Source organism: Theropithecus gelada, chromosome 18 (genome assembly GCF_003255815.1).
Source record: "Theropithecus gelada isolate Dixy chromosome 18, Tgel_1.0, whole genome shotgun sequence".
In the NCBI taxonomy this organism is placed as follows: domain Eukaryota; kingdom Metazoa; phylum Chordata; class Mammalia; order Primates; family Cercopithecidae; genus Theropithecus; species Theropithecus gelada.
Genome location: NC_037686.1, coordinates 19,140,567 through 19,161,689, shown reverse-complemented (window position 1 = coordinate 19,161,689; position 21,123 = coordinate 19,140,567). Strand labels below are relative to the sequence as shown.

At 38.1% G+C, this 21,123-nt stretch overlaps 1 protein-coding gene across 2 annotated transcripts in view; it reads left to right on the top strand.

Annotated features, from left to right (window-relative positions):
- Positions 1-21,123, top strand: part of CHST9 (carbohydrate sulfotransferase 9) — a 291,848-nt gene that overhangs the window by 102,563 nt on the left and 168,162 nt on the right. The window lies entirely within an intron of this gene.

Below are 21,123 nucleotides of genomic sequence, written 5' to 3'. Positions count from 1 at the left end.
CCAAAAAAAAAAAAAAAAAAAAAAAATCCCTAAATCTGGCAGATTTTTTTAATGTTTAGGGGTTGTGTAATCAATTTTAGTCATTCTTACACAGTACATATGAGAAGAGTAAATGTTTTCCACGTCTAATAGGAGACATAAGAAGTTTTGCACATGTGGGAGTATGTGGGTGGAAGAGATACTTCATTGTAGATAATTGATGCTGGCAAATGAAATTTTTAAATGTTGTTAAAAACAAAGCATTTCTGGTACAGTCTAATATGTGTTATTATGATCCAATAAACTGTGTTCACATGAATTCCACCTACAACGGATAAAGTTAATTTTGTAAGAATGTCAGACTACTTGGAGTCAGAATGTATTTTCTCAACACTGAATCAGAACCTAAGGAAGAATGAATGATACTTTCAGATAAGATCAGTTGGCAGCCTGGAATTTGTTTTATTTTTCCTTCTTTGGTATCTTCCTGAAAATAAGGTTTTCTTTTTTCTTCTCTGTCTCCCTCTTTGTGTGTGTGTGTGTGTGTGTTTATCTTGAGTACTTTGCTTTCCTAAGCAATGGAAATTTAGTATGTTTGCTATCTGGTTGGACAAGTTTCTAAACTGAGCGTGACAAATATCAACCCACCACTGGAGCTCCTTGCAGCTAATGAAACATGTCAGCCAAAAAAAAAAAAGCAACCCACAGAACCCTCTTATAAGAGCTGCAATAAATGCTAGTCAAAGAGGCAGTGGCCGCACCAATTTAGGAGCATTTCATTTTTCTTTATCAGTGATCTACAGTCTCTACTTCCTAGCTTTTACACATTAAAAAAAAGAAAAACATAGTGGAAAAACATTTTCTTTAAAGTGTTATATTTTTCCTATTTGATGACTATACTATAGATGTTAAATCTTATATGTTATTGTTCTTTCAATATATGAAATATAAAATTCATATATTAGATATATAGATATACATAAACTATCATATATTTATATAATTATAATGTATATTTTATAATTATACATAAGTCAATATTATTTATTTTTATTAAGATTATATATATAAATCTAACATATTGATGTACTCTCCTAACCTTAGCAACATGTTAGAAAATAAAGTATAAGCTTTGTTAAGTTTGCAAAGCTAGGAAATATCATGTGTTTCATATAAATAGAAAACCAGCATCAAACCACCCCAACCCTAGAGAGGCTAATGGCTTTATGTCAATGCCAGGACTTGGAGTGGGGGAAGACAGGTGGTCAGGAGGATGGGAGCCTTTTGTCCTCCTCATCTCCTAGAGAAAGTCACAATTTGACAGACAGGGGAAGGATAACATTAGTAGATTCCATTTTATTTAACTGTATAAACACACAAACCTTTTACCCCCGGGCTATTTTTTAAATGCTAATAATTTTAAAGGCCCTCTCATTAACTTGAAACATTTTTATAGTTTTGTTTTTGTTTGAAAACTCATACCAGCCATTAAAAACTATGTCAGTTACTCCACAGATGGTATTCATGTGGATTCAGATATTTGGGGTAAATAATAAAGAAGAAAAGAAAATGAATTTGATGAGAGATCCTTCATGCTAAGCTGGGCAAAATAAATCACAGTTCTGAAAATAACATATCCCTTGGGAGAAAGTTGCTTCCATGCTTTATAACTTAAGGATGTTAGTCTCATAAAGTTTCACACATTTGAAGTGCATGGTAAACAGCTAGTTGTCATATTCAAACGTGCTAGGATAAAATATGAATATCTTTGTTCTGTTCTTTTGTTGCCAAATATATGCTACTTTAGGTGAGACAACTAGTTCTGTGTCTCAGTTATAGCTTTGTTGCTACTTATCAAAGATGAATGATGCCTGCACCTCCTCATAGCGTTGTAGGGTGCAACTAAGATTACAAAAAAATAAGAAAAGATGAAATAATAAATGTGAACCCAAAGAGATAGAAAATGTAATGCTGCTACTTTATATTATACATATATATATATGTGTGACTATATATACTCACTCTCTCTCTCTCTATATATATATATAAATAGTCACAAAGAGTAAGCAAAGCACTGTTTAAAGAAGTAGTGAATGTTGGAAGCCACAAATAGCTTCTTGCAGGGAGTTGCTGGGGCGTGGGGCAACCACAGAGAGTGCAGCATGAGTGGCGACTGAATATGACAATCTCATGGAATGGTGACCTTGACTCTCCTTCCTGTAGCAGCCTCTCAGCATCAGCCCCTGGATGACCCCTCTCCATTACCCCTAGAAACTTTCCTGTCTAGACTATACCATCTTCTCTTTGGTCACACTGCAGGTTTACCCGTTCCTGACTACATACTTGCTGCTGATGTCACCTCAGTGTGTCACATAGCGTTTTACAGTCTGGGCTACTCAGTCTAAGGGTTTCACTTTCCTGCTTTGACCCAGTACCTGCTCCGCCCATCAGCTGGGCACTACCAATGCACTAGCTTAACTTGTTATCCCAGCGGTGGCATCATTCTTCTCCTGAGTTGTCTCCTTAGGAGATCCTGGAAAATCCCTCAGCCAGGCCAGAACTCCAATGGGATAACTACGTCCTGTTAAGCAGTTATAGCAATGCCCCTCCAGAGCATATGCTCTGCTCTTCCAAGCCACTGTGGCCTTGCATGTCACAGTGGTTGGAGTTCTCAGAGCATTGTGAGGCAGATCAGTGTGAATTCCAGCTTCTTCATCCAGCTACATATTCATCTACAAGTACAAAATTCCCCTTGCCAATTAGAGGATGCCCCGGTGCTGATTCTGCTCTAGTCACTTGGTGATTTAGGCCAATGCTCCTCAAATTTCAGTGGGCAAACAAACTTAAGTCTTGCTGAAGTCCAGATTCTGATTTGGTAGATCCTGAAATGTAACCTGAGACTCTTCATAACTCATGAGTTCCTGGTGATCATGCTGCGGCTTGTCCCCCATGCTTTCAGTTGCAAGGATCTACCCAGATTTGGATTGTACTTCTCAAACAGAAAGAGAAGCCCCTGCTGGACCAATAAGTCTTAATAAGGCATACTTCTATGCTTCCATTAGTTCCACCAGTTACTTTAAAGCCATAAACTGGACCAAAGTCTTCCGCCAAGGCTTGGATTGGAGCAACAAAGCCTTTTGTATCTGGTAGGAAAGAAGCTATCTGTCAGGATGATCTGACCTGATTTTCTGGATCTCATCAGATTTGGGTCCAAGTGAGGCTGCTCATCCGGCCAAGGAGAACTGGTCTGTGTGTAAGGCAGAGTGTCAATTTAGTTACAGGTCACACATGCAGACACACAAGCCTGCAACCTCGACCTCTGGCACATCCTATGTCCCCTATTAAAGCATTTCATCAGCAGTGTAAATATTGCCAAGAAGCTGCTAAGAAAAAGCCTTTTGGCAACTAGATGGTCTGCCTTCAATGTTCACCATGAGTCCACTGGAGCTAACAAATCATGAAACTGTTGTTGACAACCCTGGTTGCGCAGCATCCTGAAGTGAGGGAAATGCCAACAATTATGCCAGAAGGAAGGCTTTAAGGATATTCTACATCCTGCTTTCAAACAACAAAGCTTTACTGCAGACTGCTAGGAAGTGGCAGACACAAGGAAATGAGGCTGGTGAATTGAAATCCACCAAGGAAGAACTTTTCTCAGACCAGAGACTTCACAAGCTCACTACTAGTTTAAGATCTAGAGCTACAAACAATCACAGCCTCTCAAAAGCCCAGCTGTGGTCCAGTCAAAGAACAGTCTTCACACTGGGCCATGTGGAAAAAGCTGTTGAGTCAACATTCATTCTAACAGCCACACTTATACATAATGGTAAGCAGGGGCAGCATCACCGTCAAATAGAAAGGACTGCAAATATGTAGAAGGCCAATTGGTAATAAAATATATCACGTGTAGGTATATACCAGCCAGAAAAAGGGGAAGATGAGAGACTATTTGTACTAATTCATTGTGAAGATGTCTATAATTGATGGAGTCTTGGAATCATCAAAATAAGGACTTCCCAGGACCTTTGTTATTACATTAATGACTGCTCATTATTTGCATGTCCTCTAGCAATAATGTCACTTTTATATGAATAATGCACAGTCCATTTTGTCCTGGCAGCTAATTTCTCAACACTGTATTTATGAGGATAATACAGATATTTTAGTGATTTCTCCAAAAGAAACAATAAAGTTTTTAAATCGAGAAAAAAATGTCTAGTATTTACCACTAAGAGGAATGCAACAATGTATTTATTCAGTACCTTCTTTGAGTGAAATATTTTCTCTTAGGATAAATCTCACATTATAAGTGTGATTGCTCATTTATGCTAGAGTGTGTCCCTGTGCTCAAGGACAGCAGATGTATCTACATAAGTCATTATCTAATGAGTTAGAACATTTTAAATATCACAAGAGAACTATAAGCAAACTGTTGGGGAATTTCAAATATTAAGTCTAGATAATTTCCAGTTTTATAGTTCAGGGCTGGGGAAGAAGCCAGGGAAACCTTTATAACAAGGTAGATTAAACTTGTGCCCTGAAGAGTGAATGAAATACTGATGTGTATCAATGATGGAAGGCTAGACAAAGAGGAGGACTATTTCAGAAGAACAGGATCCAGTCAAGAGAAACTCCTCTGGTTACAAAGGTGCTAGAGAGCAGAGGAGCCTAACAGTGGATGGCGAGGTGCCCCAAGAAGAGCAAGACCAAGAGGCCACCAGGGGTGCAAGGACAGTGGAAGTAAATCTTTCTCAGAGCCCAGAAACTAGTGCCAGTTGGCAGAGGCTGGCCATAGGGAGCTGGAGCCACGAAGGGAGAGGCAGACTCATGGGAACTAGGTCCATGGAGAGGTCACAGGACCCTGTGGGGTACTACAGGGTCAGCAACAGAAGAAATTCTGGCCAGCCCCCTCCTTTTATCCTCCAAAGATTCATCAATACCCAGCACTGACCAAACCTACCAAAGAGCACAAGCAAACTTGGAAAATTTAGCTTCTGCTAACATAGAGCAAAGTAGGATAAGGGTGTGAATAAACCTGAGAACAAACCAGCAGTGGACCTGCATAACTGGCAAAAGCAAGGACAACAAAAAGCAAGGGGTGTTTGGGAAATGGCAAGTCCTATAGTTTACCTCTAACACGGGGGTGACATAGGACAAAGTCAAACCTCTTTTGTTCCCAGTTAGTGGGGGACCTAGCAGAGTACCTGACATATGGTGAGTCTCAGTAAACACATCTTCATTAAATAAATGCATGAGTGAAATCATGTAAATGTAGAAACATAGATTGGAACCCTTTCACGGAAGATATTAAATGGCAGGCTAAAAGGTTTGACATTTACTACTACCTGACATGGGTAGGCAATGGAGAGCCACTTCAGAGTGGAAACATGATCAAAATTATGCTTCCTGTTGAACAGATATAGAGATAAGCCTTATTATATTTGGCCCAGTCAGCCAATTATATTATGTTTAATTTGCAGGGCTTAGTATAAAATAAAAATATAGGGCCTCTAGTTCAAATGTTATTAAGAATTTTATAAAGAGCATTAAGTATGGAGCCCCTGAAGCTGATCCAAGCCCAGTGCATTATATTAGATGCCTCTGAAAAATAAATTTACTAGTATCATTGTTAATTGTCAAACTTAGAGCAGATAGTAGCTACAAGAGAGTTCTAAATATAATTTAAGACAACCATCATTATCTGATTTATTCTTGAATGGACATTATCCTAATCTTTTCTGAAATTAACTTTTTATGTGCCAAACAGTGGCATAGAGGGTGATTTAAACACCAATTATCTTCCTATGAAATTATTGCTTTTTAAATCATTTAACATGTTCAAGGCACTGTTGCTGAAATGGCAACCCATGTTCTCCTGCATTATTTAATTCATGTTCTTAAAACAGTTCATTCTGAACCTCTTTCTGGCTCAAATGCAAACTAGTACCCTGCTGCTTGGTTTACTAATATTCAAATTAGAACAGTATCCTTTTGCTGTAATTTGTGTCTGGTGGTGCTCAATTCAATTTAGGTAGTCCCCAAACTGGTTTTCACATATCTGTCTGTTTAATATTCATTTTGTAGCAATAGAAGACAGGTCTATTCAAAAAAATTGCAATGAATTAATATAGTAGGAATTTGGAAACTGGAGTTATAGTGCATATAGCCCCTATGTTTCAATAGATGTTGCAGAGTATGTTCAGTAGCTCATAGCAGATTTATCGTGCTATCTATACAATGGTTGGCATCTGCAATCCATCAAGACTTCATGCTTGTGAAGAAGGAGTGTTGATTTTGTATTTAATATGAGTATAGGAAGAAGACTGGCTTTTTGGAAAAATTTTCTATCATTCTGATTTTTTAAAGTCATATATTTTCTCACTTATGCATGTCGAGGACTTATAAAAGAAATTCTTAGAAATGTTTGCAGTTGTCTCACAGGCTTATCAAACCAGAGAAAGGGAGATAAGAGAGTATGTCACAGGTGGAATCATTGCTTTTTATAACTGCAAAATTATATTAAGGAACTGTAGGGTACATTCGAGAACATAAACAGCCTTTATTATAGGATGATAAGAAAACTGGTGGTCCAAAAGTTAGCAATAAATAAAAGTACCAATTCCATAAACCAATTTATTAATATTTCTTTATCTATTCTACAGTTACTTATTTAACCCTAACACCACTTTACATTTTGGCTGCTCCTGATAGTAAGAGCTTAAAATCTACTGGAAGGGAAAAATAATTAAAGAAAGGTAAGCAAGGATTTCCAGGCAATTTGGCAACCTGAGCTGATGTGAAGGAATGTGTTCCCCAAATCCAAACACATAAAATGGCAGGCAAAATACAACAAAAGCTTTCAAGTTCACCATGAAACAACAATAGAAAACCTCCATGTCCTAGAAAAGAAAAGGAATTAAAAGTAAAAATATGTGAGGAGGAGCTGATACCATTCTTACCTTACGTTTGTAGAAAAATCCAGGCCACAGACTTCATACATTTGACAGTGTGAAATCATGACCATATTTGTGAAAGGGGCCTGGAAGAAACCTGCAGTTGTCTGCAGTGCTGCAGAGATGCAGCACTAGCAAGTAAGCCAAATGCCACAAGAATAAAATGAGGCATCCCAAAGAAACTTGAACCTCTGACTTACATACCATGTGAATGAATGTAGAGTACAGATTCAACTACCCTAGTAGTATGCTGGTAAATTAAAATAACAAATGGTCCAAAATTGATGAAATACCTAGATATCATCAGAAGCAAATGCAGATTACTCTAGAAAAATTTCCACAGCCAAGGACATATGTAATGTACACAAAGAGTTATCTCCATCTTTCAGTGGGGATAATTCAAAGATTTAAACTTACATAATCATATGAATTATCTGAAGGGACATCAACGCACATAATACAGATGTTAGTTTTTACCCCAAGAACTAGAAACAAAGAACCTGAAAATGAAAAGACTTCAAGTACATCTTGAATGTTCAAAGAAATAAAAGAAATAAATGAATAGCTAAACACTCTAAGGAAAATTAGGTCAGTATGAAAAAAAGGACATACGGTATAAGTAAAAAACAAGTCAAATTTTAAAATAAAAAGTGTCTATCAAGATAAAATTTAATAAATGAGATGGACAGAGGACCAATCATAGTTTTCAAAATTACTGATTTGAAAAGCAGATTTCAGGAAATAGCAGAGAGAAACTAAGAAATTATAGATAGACAGATAGATATCTCAGTTAAGTTAAAAGAGAACAAGCAAATCCAACATGTCTCTAATCGAAGTTAGAATAAAGAAGGAAATACTCAAAGTAATACTTATTATGAATTTTACAGAATTAAAGATTCTGAGTGGATAAAAACATCATGTCCCAAACATGATAAAAATAAGAACTGAGCACCTAGAAATAGCATAGTACACCTGCCGAATGCCAAGGACAAAGACTTAAACACTCCCAGAGAGAAAAGAATGCTGTTTAAACTAACAGTATGAATCTGTAGCAGCAATAGATGTTAGAAGGCAATGAATTAATATCTTCAAAGTGTTATTTAAAAAAAGGTGCAATCTGGGATTCTATACCTAGCTAAACTATCATTTTAGACTCAGGAAAAAGTAAATATATTTTCAGGCAAACAAAGCTAAGAGTTTACTACCCAGAGACCCTCAATGGAAGACTGAGACCAATGATAACTCCTACATTTCTGGCTTAGGCAACTGGGGGGATACTCTTACCATTTACTGAGATGGTGAACACGGTAGAAGTACATTGCATTTTTAGTGTTATAGACATATATATGAAGATGTTCAGTAGATAATTGGAGCTAACTATTTTGCTGGAGATATTGATTTGAGAGTCATTGACATTTAGAAGATATTTAAAGATACTGGAGTGGAGTTCGTTGTCCTGGGAGATAATTTAAGGCAGAACCAGAAAGGCACTAGATAAATGCCATAAAGGATCCAACATTTAAGGAATGAGCAACAGAAGGACATGAAGGAATACATAAGGACATGAAGGAATACAGAAAGACTTGTCAAAGAGGTAAGAGGAAAGCCAAAAGAAAGTGGTACCATGAGAGCAAAAGAAAACAGTAGACAACAGTGATAAGTATTAGAGATGTCAGAGATGGCATAAATGTCAGAGATAAAATAAGGCAAAGATTGAAAATAATTTCACTGGATTTACCCAAAAGAATATTGTTGAAGATCTAGACAAGAAGAGAGTCATTGGAGTAGTGGGCGCAGAAGACAATTACAGTGAGTTAAAGACTGAATGGGAAATGAGCAATGGGCACACACTGAACATGGGTACTTCCCACAAGTCTTGGCTGTGAATGGGATGAGGGAAGGCAGCAGCTGGAATGAAATGTAGGCTAGAGGGAGGATTTGCTTTGTTTTGTTATTATACAGCAGGGATGTGGTATTCTAAAATACTCATGGAAGGGATTCAGTGGAGAATGAAAAAAATAGAAGGAGATAATTTGGGGAGCTGCAGGAACTGGGAAGCCTTGAAGAGGAAAGGGATATCTCTTCCACTGCAACAAAGACAATGAGAAAAGAATCCTGTGACTGAAATGTGTTGACAGAACTTTTAATGGGAAGCTCATTTAGGGGTGTCTATTTTCACCTGTGATGTAAGGAGTAGGGTGGTGTGCTGTTTAAACTGACAGTATGAATCTGTTCCATACAGTATGGAGCAGGTAGGTGGTGAAGTCTATGGAGAAAAGAGAAGCTATGCATGTTATTAAAAGTGGGTATAAATATGACTGCAAAACTGCCCATTAGGCTGCTACTCTCAGCACACTTCCTATGGGGTAGCCGGGCACCACAGGAGCAGTCACAGGGCTGTAACACTGCCACTGCTTCAAGAAAGCTGTTTTCTTCTAAAAAGAAGGAAGAGTAGGAAGAGGAGGAGGAGGAAGAAGAAGAGGAGAAGGAGGAGGAGAAGCAGCAGCAGAAGCAGCAGCATTAGCTATGAAATGCCTGTTTAGGGCTGGAAACTATGAATTTTTGGTTGTGTATTTGTGACAGTATGGATCTTATTTGTAAACGTGTGCAGCTGAGTATCCATCTTCACTCAGCAGTCAAATGACAAGGTGGAGAGTTGAATTGATCCCCAGATGTGATTTTACCAGAAAGTTAAGCAGAAAAGCAAGAGAGCAAGGATGTTGAGGCTATGATAAGAGAGGGTTTGAGGTGATGGAACATTGTATAAATGATACTAATTTACATATACAGTGTCCATGTATGAATTGAAAAAGAGCAGAATATCTTTAGATTGAGTTATTAAACATTTTTTCACTTTTTATAAGAGAAAATAATGTTTTATATAGTGTCACTGGCATAACTTTGTTCAATGGCCTAGAACCATTTCTAGAAGTAAATGGTTGGAATTGAATTTCATCAAAAAATTCTCTCCATCTCTCTTTATTCCTCTTATTTTCTCTAATTCCCACTCGAGTATCTGTAACATATACAGGTTCTTATCAATATAAGGAAATAAAGTAAGCACTTTATTTTCCCTTTTAGGGGCATGATTAGGGTTGCGAGACAGAGGAGCAGACCGTGAAAGCTGAGGAAGGGAATGTTTATGATAGTCTTGGGGACTCTGTGGGAGAGAGGAAAATGGATCATTCAAAAGCAGCTCCCAAAGTAATATGATATGCAATAGTTATAACTTCTTTGTTTTCCCACAGATTATTTTAAATATCTGCTTTGAGTTTTGGTGCCCTTCCTCCAGACCATGCCCTAGTGTGGCTGCAGTAAAATGATTGAGGGACAGAGGGGCTTAATAAACTAAACTGGACTGGCACTCCTAGAATCATCAGGGCCATCAGATTCAGTCAATCTGAATATATTAGGTTTAACATTCTAAAACTCACAGTAACTACTCCTTTTTAAAAACCTACTGTAAGCAAGAGTACATATGGCCTATAGAAAAGTGAAGATGCGAGAGCAAAACTATAAATCCTCCTCAGAACAAACCACTTCTTGATAAAAATAGATAAATGAAAAACATCTTGGGTACTATCCCACCATTAACGTTGACAGAATTGAGTTAGTAGTTGAATCTTTTGACCCTATTACAGGAAAGCCCTTTATTTATTATTTATTTTTTCCTTTTTTCTGCTTTCTTTTTATTTTTCTAAAGAGAAGGAAAATGCCAGACAGCAATGTGTTGTTACTGCTACAAAATATTATTAAAGCATAACTAGCAAACCAGAAAGCATCGCCCCGTAAATTTAGTGAGGTGTCAGTTTTGATCTAGGTGTTTTGCTCTCCAAAGAGATGCTTAATCTTCCAAACAAAATTGGACTGAATGATTTTCAAAAAAAAGTCTGTTATGGTAAAGTGTCAGTGCAGTTTACCAGCCAAGTTATCAACTAGTGACATTCCCATAGGTGAGTATATGAATCTGAAACTTTAGTCTAACTATGAAAATATTGATTGGGTGGTGCAATAATAAATGGTACCATACCATTTTACTTTCAATAAAGTAATTAGAAAATTGGGTCCTACTACTGGAATTTAATGTTTGGTATATAGATAATTCTATCTTAATAAAAAAGATCAGAGTAATCAAGAGATCATACACATGAAACAGAAACCACTACAGAAATGTAAGGCCTTAGTTAAAATAATGACTTGTAAGACAAATAAATTTACTGAACTTTGTGCTCTCCTAGAAGTCATGGTATTTATAAAAGTTTAATGAGTCCTATTTAGTAAATCTTTTTAGAATCTACTCTAGCTTTTCAATAACCAAATAAATATGTGTAAGAAGTTAAAATAATTTAGGTTATATAGTGAAGTACAATTAATGAAAAATGCAACTAGGTTTACATCAAATTATAAATGCTAAAATATCACCAACTAGTTAAGCTACTTCATTAAATAATTAATGTAGGAAATGTGAATGATTTAAGCCTTTGGGGGTTAGTGTCATCCTGACAGGTGTAACAATCACATTGGCTGGGTACTGTGGCTCATGCCTGTAATCCCAACACTTTTGGGAGGGAGGCTAAGGCAAGGGGATCACTTGAGGCCCGGAATATGAGGCCAACCTGGGCAACATGCAGAAACCCTGTCTCTAAAAAATAAATTTAAAAAACAGAATCATAGCTATTTTTATTTTACTGTGACTTAAGAGTTGTGAATTTATATTCATCATTTAGTCAGCATTTCTTTTAACTTTTATAAGCCCAACAGTTTAGTATTATTGCTTCCACCTTGAACATGAGAAGATGGAAGTTCAGAGAGGAGAGCAACTGGCCGAGGTCACTTTACTACACGTGGAAGAGAGAGGGTCCAAATGCAGGCCCTCTCCCTATTTTACCTTGTTAACTCCTAGCAATTAAAACTTAAAATATGCAAATAAGTAATAGCTGTGTTGCAGCAGGTTCTTTTCCTTTTGACTTGCCCAGATCCAAAAGTCTCCCACCCTTCATGAGGTACCCATTTTTTAAGACCCAAATAAGTGGACTGTTTTCCCATCCTCTATGAGGTCCTGTGCCCTCTACGTGCCACCTTTACTGCGGGCTAATAAGCTCTTCTGGATATCACCTGTTTCATTTTCTGCTTATGCCACATTCTTGTTCCTATTCCATGTTTTACCTCCTAGAACAAGACACTCTCTGATGTATATCAACCCCAAGATGGTCCGTAATCTTTTGCCACCCTCACATGGCACTATAACGCCAAACCGACTTTTGTTAATTGGAAGATTGATAGAATGGAGCCCAACATAATGCAGAATTGGAAATAACTTAATATTGAAAGTAGTTATCATGGTTCCAAGTATTTTCTTTTTGTTTCCTAAAAAGAGAATTTCTTGTTGATTGGATCCTTCCTTAGGTTTGACTACCATATTTATATATTCACCTAGGGGAGGCCTCTCTTTTTATATCATTTTTCCCTTTACTATTTTCAGGGTCATTAAACCTTGTCTCTCAAAAAAAACAAAAACAAAAACAAAAACAAAGCAGTGAACGACTCTATAAATCCTCTTTATTTCTTTATACCTTTCCTTTTCTCCACTCTCCCAACTAGACTATACCAGGAGTGTCACTTTCATAACCAAAACAAATTTTTAAAGGATCAGGGAATTTTCCTAAAGAATTGTTTTTTTTTTCCCTAGAGATGGCATTCTGCCCCTCCCCTAAAAAGCAAAAGAAAGTGGCTGCCATTTGTTTTGTTTTGACAGCAAACTCTCCTTCTTTTTATATTTGTGTTTTTAATACTATGTATTTGCACACAGTGGTTATAAAAGATTCCAGAATTTTAAAAAAATGAAGTCTAAAATTCTTGGCTTTCCAGAATTGGAGAAAAACAAAATACCCTGAAGACTCTTACATTCCTCTGAAAGCAGACCAAAGTCCGACTAAATGTAGCTGGCTGTGAACTGTTCTTTACCCAGCAAACTTCCTTAATATGTATGTATTTTAATTCCATTACATGACATTATCCAGTCTTCAAGATGAAATATTAAGATGTTTATGGAAGAGTTTTCTGCCACTTACACACAGGAAGAAAAGCTTCAGGCGGTGGCTGTTCTTTCTGTCCCCTCAAGTTTATACATTACAGACCTTATTTGCATGCACCAAAACTAAACATCTTGCCAGGGGATACAGATCCCTGTGTGCCCTGCTAAAGAGGTGGCATGTGATGCTTGAAATGTTTGAGATGACACATAGCCCAGCAGGTCTGGCCTCTTCCTCTCCTGCCCTGGGCTGCTGGCAATCTATTTCAAATTGTGTGTGCATTGTAGGGTGAAGCCTGTACCAAGGAGTGCCAGCCTTACCCCAAGCAGTGTCCTATTGAATATGGGATTAAGTGAAAGTCTCTGGGGAGTAGCCAGAGAACAAAAGAGCATATCATCACCAGAGGCAGGAGCAGCTCACCAGAAGGAACCTCTACGCTCTGCGTTTCTTTCCAATGTGTATGTTGTCATATGGAATCCTGTCAAATGTTTTCAAATGGAAAAATGCACCCACCATGATTCTTTAAATGAATAGTTCCGCCATCCATGGGGGCATCATTTGAATGCCTAGAAGAAAATCTGGAGTTTGAACTCTCTTGAGTTGAAGCTAGCCTTGCCATTTTTGTTTGTAGCTCAAATAGTACTTTCCAGTGCAAAAATGTCACTGCTCTGATGTGTGCGGAACAGAGTGCTCTGCGTGTATTAATCATGGTGCCGTCTGCATGGGTGGATATTGTTGGAAGCAGAGATAGCAACCTGGGCCCCATGATGCTGGCTCCAGGAAAATGTTGGCAGAGCTCACAAGTTGATTATTTTTTCACTGTAAGGCTTAGGTATTACAAATGTGTGATCTGAATTTTTTAACAGTTTTCTTCACCTTTGAAATTACTCTTTTCTCTATCTATCTATTATCACTTTCCCAGGGTTTCCAACGAGCTTGTTAAGAACTAAGATCAGCCTGCCTATTAATACTCAGGCCTGATTTTTCTTTACCCATAATATCTAGCAGTGTCATAACGGAGCTTAAAAAAAAGTAACTGTATATAGCCCATAGGTATTCAGGATTCTGGGGGATACCTGTTAGACGTCCCTGGAAATATAATTGGATTGTACACATTGGGGACTGCCTTCTCCTCCTTCCAGAGGCACCCCATTAAGATGGAACACAATACTACAAAATTTACAGCCCTCCGGGCCTCCGACCTTCACCACCCCCACCACCCTCACCCAGATTTGAATACAACTCATTCAACTGAAGGATAAAACCTCAATTAAAAAAAAAACACACACATGTAAAATGCAAATGATCTCATAATTTTTTGAAAAAAGAATCTATAGCAAATAATGAATTGAGGAGTTTAAAATCAAACTGACAGATTGGGGCTATGTAAGCAGCCAGTTCAGATAATTTTATGGAAGGAAAAACTTACATATTTTGCACAACAAAGGAAAAAGAATAGAAATGACCCATTTCCACAAGACTTCAGAGAACATTTTATACACATGACAGTGGATTGTCTGTATCCTATAAAATAATGCTAGGAGGAAAGGCTAACTCCATCCTACTTTATTTACTTCACATCAGCAATTTTTAAAAGAATTTCTCCAATTTTTGAAACACAATAAATTTGACAATGATCATTTATAAAGATACTTGTATTTATTTGTATTTTATCTCCTTAGGATAAGCTTTGCTAGGTGTGTTTGAGATAGGAAACTGAAGACTGTATAAATCAAAAGAATAATTTAAATCAATTTGTGTCTCTCAGTTTTGTACATAAATTAGGCCAGTATCACAAAAATATGAGGGAGCATATGTGGTAAACAGTGTGATTTGTGAAAGCCCTGGATTCTAATCCAGGATCTAATGTTTACTGGGTAATCTTGGGCAAGTTTACGCAAGTTTACCTTTCTGAGTCTCTATTATTTATTTACAAGCTATGGACAAAATATTTCCCTGTTCCTTCCCCTGGGACTGAGCTAAGAATCCAATGAGACAGCGCATGTGTGCTAGTCATCTCTGTGCATTCTCCTGGGAACTACCCTTGGTGTTTTGTCGTGACACACCTGCCCCTGTAATTGCTGGGCCTGAGGCAAGAGAACTACTGGGTGAGGTGTCAGAGCCCCAGCAGCAAAGAGTGGTTGCCACTCAGCAGTAAAAAGAATTGAGCAGCAACAGTGTAAGTTTGAAGAGGAATGTTTTATTAGATAGAAGGAATGCTGCAGCAGAGTGCAGCTTCAGTAAGAGAGGACTGAGTGTGCCAGGTTGGATCTTCCTTAGGGGTATTTGTGGACCTTAACGCAGGAGCTGAAGGGTGATTTGGACCATATTAGTCATACTGGTCATGAGAAATGATTACATTTGTGGATGTTTTGGTGTCTTGATGTCAGCAAAGGTTGTACAATGGGTTTCAACAGGATTGCATTCTAGAAATGTACAGAAATTCTAGAAATCTCATGACTTCTGAATTCCTCACATAAGGAGATTTTCCTCCAGATGATCTGCTTGGTGGCCACCAGGTGATCTTTGCTCTCCTTGAGAACCAGTGTAGGTCCCCTTTTCTTTCTACCTTCATCACAGTCCCTCCAGCACTGCAAGGGGCCTCATGCACGTGCATTGGGGCCATCGATACACACATCAAAGCCCCAGGAATCCTTTGAACACTCCTTGGGCCTTGGAGTCTACACACCAATGATCCAATGTGGTCCCCTCCTCCAGATCTGATCTGGGCAGAGTTAGGTCAGAGAATTCTGGCATCCCAGGTACTCAGTGCATGGTCTAGGAAAGGTGTGGACTCCATAGACAGACACCTGGGCCCTCCTCACCTTCTGTGAAAGTGATGTGTGTGAAAGAGAGCAAGAGAAGATCCTCTAAAGTACAGTGCCTGGCTGGGGAAGAGTCTCACGCCTACAATTTTTGGAACTGTTTTAAAGTTTAAATTAACTCTAAGTAATATTAAAGCTCTTAATTCTTTCCTTTAGGTTTTATTCCTAGTGTATTTAGCATTGAATATTATTTTTGTAGTTGGCTTGTGTATGCTTTCAGCTACAAGTACAAAAACTTGAACTTATACCCAAAAAGGTTAAATAACACATAACAAAAAATCCTGAGGTAGGGTGGCCCCATGCTACATTAATTCAGAGGCTTGGTGACTTCACCCTTGGGGTGTGTTCCCCTCAGTCATTCTTGGAGTAAGTTGGTTTTGTCCTCATGTCCCAGGCATCATGCCCAGATGTGACAACATGCACTGAAAGAAAAGGAGATGGTTTCTCCCATGCGTCTCTTTTTATTGGCAAGAAAAATCTTTTAATGAAGTTCCTCAACAGAATTCATCTCACCTATAACTGGATGTGATGGCACATGCCTGTAATTCCAGCTACTTGGGAGGCTGAGGCAGGAAGATCACTTGAGCCCAGGAATTTGAGTTTAGCCTGCTCAACATAGTGAGACCTCATCTCTAAATAAATAAATGCACATGTCATTAGCCAGAAATATCAAACGACCACCTAAACTAAGGGGGATGGGGACCATGATGATTAGTTTACATGTTTTATGCATGTCATGTGAGAAGAGAGTTGGGTACCAGCATAGAAAAAGAGGAGAAAGTACTGTGGACAGGCACTCAATTGTGTTTTTCACAGTAAATAAAGCTGGAAAGTTACTGCCCTTCCCTGACAATGCCAAATTCTTAGTCTTGTGCAAATCTTAGCTCTCAGTGACCCCATCTAGTCGGGATCCTCTTTTCGACATTCCCACTCTCCTTCCTGGAGCTCACCTGCGCCCGCTCCCTGGAGTACCCTACTTCCCACCCTTCTGGTGGGCTGCGCTGTGCCAGTGACTGGCTTGCTTTTTCTGAAGTCAGCAATTCACACTGAACACTAATGAAAGATTTTTCCAGAAAATAGCTTGTTGCCTTAGGCATTCAGACAACATTTCTCTTCACTCCTGGAGTGTCTCTTCCTGTGTGTCTCTATTATTAGGTACAGGCTCATTTCCAGCCCCCACTTGGAGGCCCTATGAGTTGCACCAGTCCCCAGCCTCTTCTCTAGGGCCCCTCCCTGAATCTTGACTGTGAATTTCTTGTTTACTTTTTACAATAGCGTTGCAGACATGAAGTGCCTATCTTTCTGTCTCTCACATAACAGACACTCAACAAGATGTGCTCTGGTTGTTTTCTCCTAAGTGCCCAAGTGGTGGGGAGCCTCTTCTACACCTAAAATGCACTAGACAATTAACAATTTTCCTAGCAAATTCCATTCAACCAAGTGTCCGGGGGACAGTCTTTACAAGCTTATAAAGTAGCCTGTAAGGCCTGAAAACAATAAATCAGTATCCACTCATCTAGGCACACTTTTCTTGTTTTCTTCCTTCTATCCATGAAATATCAGCTTCCCTGAATGTCTAAGGTCCAAACCTTTGATGTGGGTCAATGTGAAGGAAAAGATGAGTGTGACAAGGATATTTTTAAGATAAAAAAAGGAAAAACTTGGGGCTAGCAGGATTAAAAACTGTAGTGACATCTCAAAGAAGAAAATAAAGCTCACCTCTGGCCTCCACCAGCTTTCTCCACAAGCTAATGAGATGATGATTAAGAGTGTGGGGAAAAAAATGAAATGTCCTTGTTTCCCCCAGATGAAAATCTAGGCAGGACTGTGTGTTCATTAGTCACATAAATTGCTATTTAAAGTGAACCAACTCAGACTTCACAAGCATAGATTCTGATTGGACTCATATCATTGCCTTTCCTAATGAAATGCCTCCCATTGTTGCCTTCACACAGAAAATTAACTCTAAATAATATTAAAGCTCTAATTCAATATAGATTCCACTAATTGATCCTTTAGAAGTAAATCTACCCAGGGAAAATAAGACTATTTTAAATTATTTACCAAAAATTGGGTTGAATCTTTCGAGTGTTTCAGTTCAGAGGATTTCTATATAATTGTAACAATATATGGTAAAGTTTTTGAAGCCTAGATACATATTTTAATGTCATTGTTTCAAATGGGTACCCCAATTGATGGTTCACAAGTTCTGATGTGCTGCACTACTGGCAAGTCTCCACTTTACTTTTACTCAGCTTGACAGGGTAAAATTGTAAAACTCTAATAAAACAAAGTATGTAGTACTCTATAGAAATTGTGCTTTAACTGCACTCCTAATAACAGACTTTATTCTTTTTTCATGAAAAGCAATAATTTTAGATGCTAAAATGCTGAATAATAAAACATATTTATAGGTATATTGAGCAAACCCTCTTAGGAAAGAAGGAATCTAGGTGACCCCTACTTTAAAGGAAAAGATATCAATATATATTGATATGTATGTCAATAAATATTCTCATTATGAAAAACAAAGAAAAGCATTGTTTTGACTATTCCTATGTAACCCAGTATGACAAAACTTAATGACATAAAAATGATATTTTGCTTGCAGTTTTGTGGCTTAGGGATTTGGGAAATTTTGGCAGGGCAGTCTGTTTCAAATCCACATGGCATTTGCTGAAGTGACTAGAGCTGGAAAATCCCCTTCTAAAGTGGTTTCTTGTCCCACATATCTGGTCCCTGGGTTGAGATGGCTGGAACACCTGGGAGCTGGTCACATACTGTTCAGGCAGCTCTCTTTCCATGTGGCCTCCATGTGTGGTTAGCTTGAGCTTCCTTACAGCGTGGTGGTCTGAGGGTAGTCTGACTTCTTACCTGGTGTCTGGAGCACATTTTTAAAGACAGGAAGTAGAAGCTGCCCGATTCTCAAGGCCTAAGCCTAGAGATTGGCAAAGCATCATTTCTGCTGTATTCAATTGGGTAAGCAAGTTACTAGGCCTGCAAAGATTCAAGGGGAAGGAAATTAAACTCTAACTCTTAATGTGTTACCATTTTTGTTCCAGCACAGGAGTGAATAAACATATTATGAAAAGATTTGTCATTTTACAAAATAATTTATTCCAGTTTCTCTCAATATAATAAACACACCAAAGACATTTAGAATATTATATTATTTAAAAGTGACTACTCACACCTAACTTACTAGAAACATGTTCAATGCTCAAAGGAAAGTACAAATGCTCACATCCCTGCTTTAGTCAGTAGCTGCAGCTTACGCAATTAAGACTAGCATTCCTATTTTGCAAAGCTATTTAAAACCTGGCACTAACTATGTATTTACTATTGCCAGTCTGACTTCAACCTCTAAAGGTCTTCCAAAAATCTTCTCTGCCAAGAAATGACTGCCTCAGAATGAGATCCTGAATATCAAAAGGTTTACTCTAAGATTTAATTCAGCCAGACCAATGTTGGAAATCTGAAAGGGGCTGTTGTTTGTCACGTTAATTATGTGCTTGTCGGGTAGATCTCAGTGGGAAGAAATTTTGTACTTGGGAATTTCCAAGACAACCTAAAACTGTTGTTTCTCATACTGATTTTACTATTTCTTTGCAGAGAGGTCAGCCGCCTGCAAATCTTTGGGCATTCGGTCCTTCTCAGGCTTTCTCCACGCTATGCCGGATGGCAGACCCCAGGGCTGGGGAGTGCAGATGGAGAGTCAGCCCTGCCAAGGCAGATGGCCGACCTCAGAAGCCCAGATCTATCTGTATCGATATGTTTCTGAAGGGCCAGTTTTTGTATCTCAGTACACACTGTCTGGAGCTCACAGTACTCGCTGTGCTCATAATGGCTCTCTTTGCCTAAGTGTCCTAGCAACATATCAACTAAGCAAATAGAAACAGACAGGAGCAAGTGGAGTTTATCTAAACCTGCAGGAGGGCAGAGAGGATTCACAGCCGTACAGAAGCTATCCTCAATGTCTATGGAGGCTGGTGTTTCAACATCAGCATGAATCCAGCCATAAATTATAAAATAAATTCCTCATTCTTTTATACCATTGACCACCCAGAAGCTACAGTTTTATGTACCTCTACAGACCAGTTGGTTTTCAAATTGGCCCAGTTAAACTTCTCTGTTCCTCCTCTTACAATATAGTACATAAAATCCTCTCACATCCCTGTTTGCATAATTTCTTTTGAAATTATTAGTAGATAGCATTTACCTGTCTAAATGAATAGACCATTGAATCTTGCAAGAGCCAAGTTACTTGTTTAAGATCCTACTACCAATTGTTGAGGAGAACAAGTTCTGGCAGAGAGGTCTCTGATTGCTAGAGCAGCTCTCCCTTTCTCTTCAGACCACATTCGACTATTGACAGTCCACAGCAGCTGGTCACTCCAAAGTGTAAATAGGAATTCAAGCCATAAAGCCTGCATCCTAAAATCATATGATCTTAGCTCATAACTGGGGACAATTTTGACATGTAAATTTGGTTTTCATCAAACCAATGAGTATTTGAAAAGAGTTAGGACATGAGGATGACAGAAAGGGAATTCACTAAAATGGGAAGCTCTTTTCCCTTGGAAACAAAAAGAAGGGAAGAGAGGGAGGTGATGTAAATATACCAAAAGCCTCCCGAAGTCTCAACTTTATAATATTCATAATAGAAGTCATCGACCCTGAGGATATAAAGAATTATTATATGCTACTAAGGACTACCTGATACAGAATATTTGTAAAGAGGAGCACCTAGCAATGCACTGTGTGCTGTGTCCCAGACACCAAGGTGAGAGCATTACAAATATTGTTGTGTTATGCACTCAAAACATGGAGAGATTATTATTAAACACATCATTTTATTTAATCTTCACAGTGACCCTGTGAAGTAGGTACTTGCATTACCCCCATTTCCAGATAAACACAATTCACCTTAGATTAAATGAGGTACCACAGTGATCAAGTGGCAGAGCTACAAATCGAAGTTCTTCACCACTCTACAAAATTGTCCTTAATCACCACAGCTAATAAGCACAGAAAAGGTAAAAATATCTAGATTCATATTCCAGGTCTGGCATTCATTAACTGGAACCTTGTGCATGTGAAAAAAAAGATTCTGAGCCTGCCTTCACCATCAGAAAGTGAAAGTCATTTTCATCTACTTCATAGAGTTACCTGGAAAATTAAATGAACTAATATTTAAGTGTCAATAGAATGCCCAACTCATAGTAAGTACTGAATAAACACTTAACTGATAAAAAGAAAATTTCAAGATCTTTCAAGTATCTTACTCCTGAAACATTGTGGTTAGATAATTAGAAGTTAAAAAATTGTTTCATT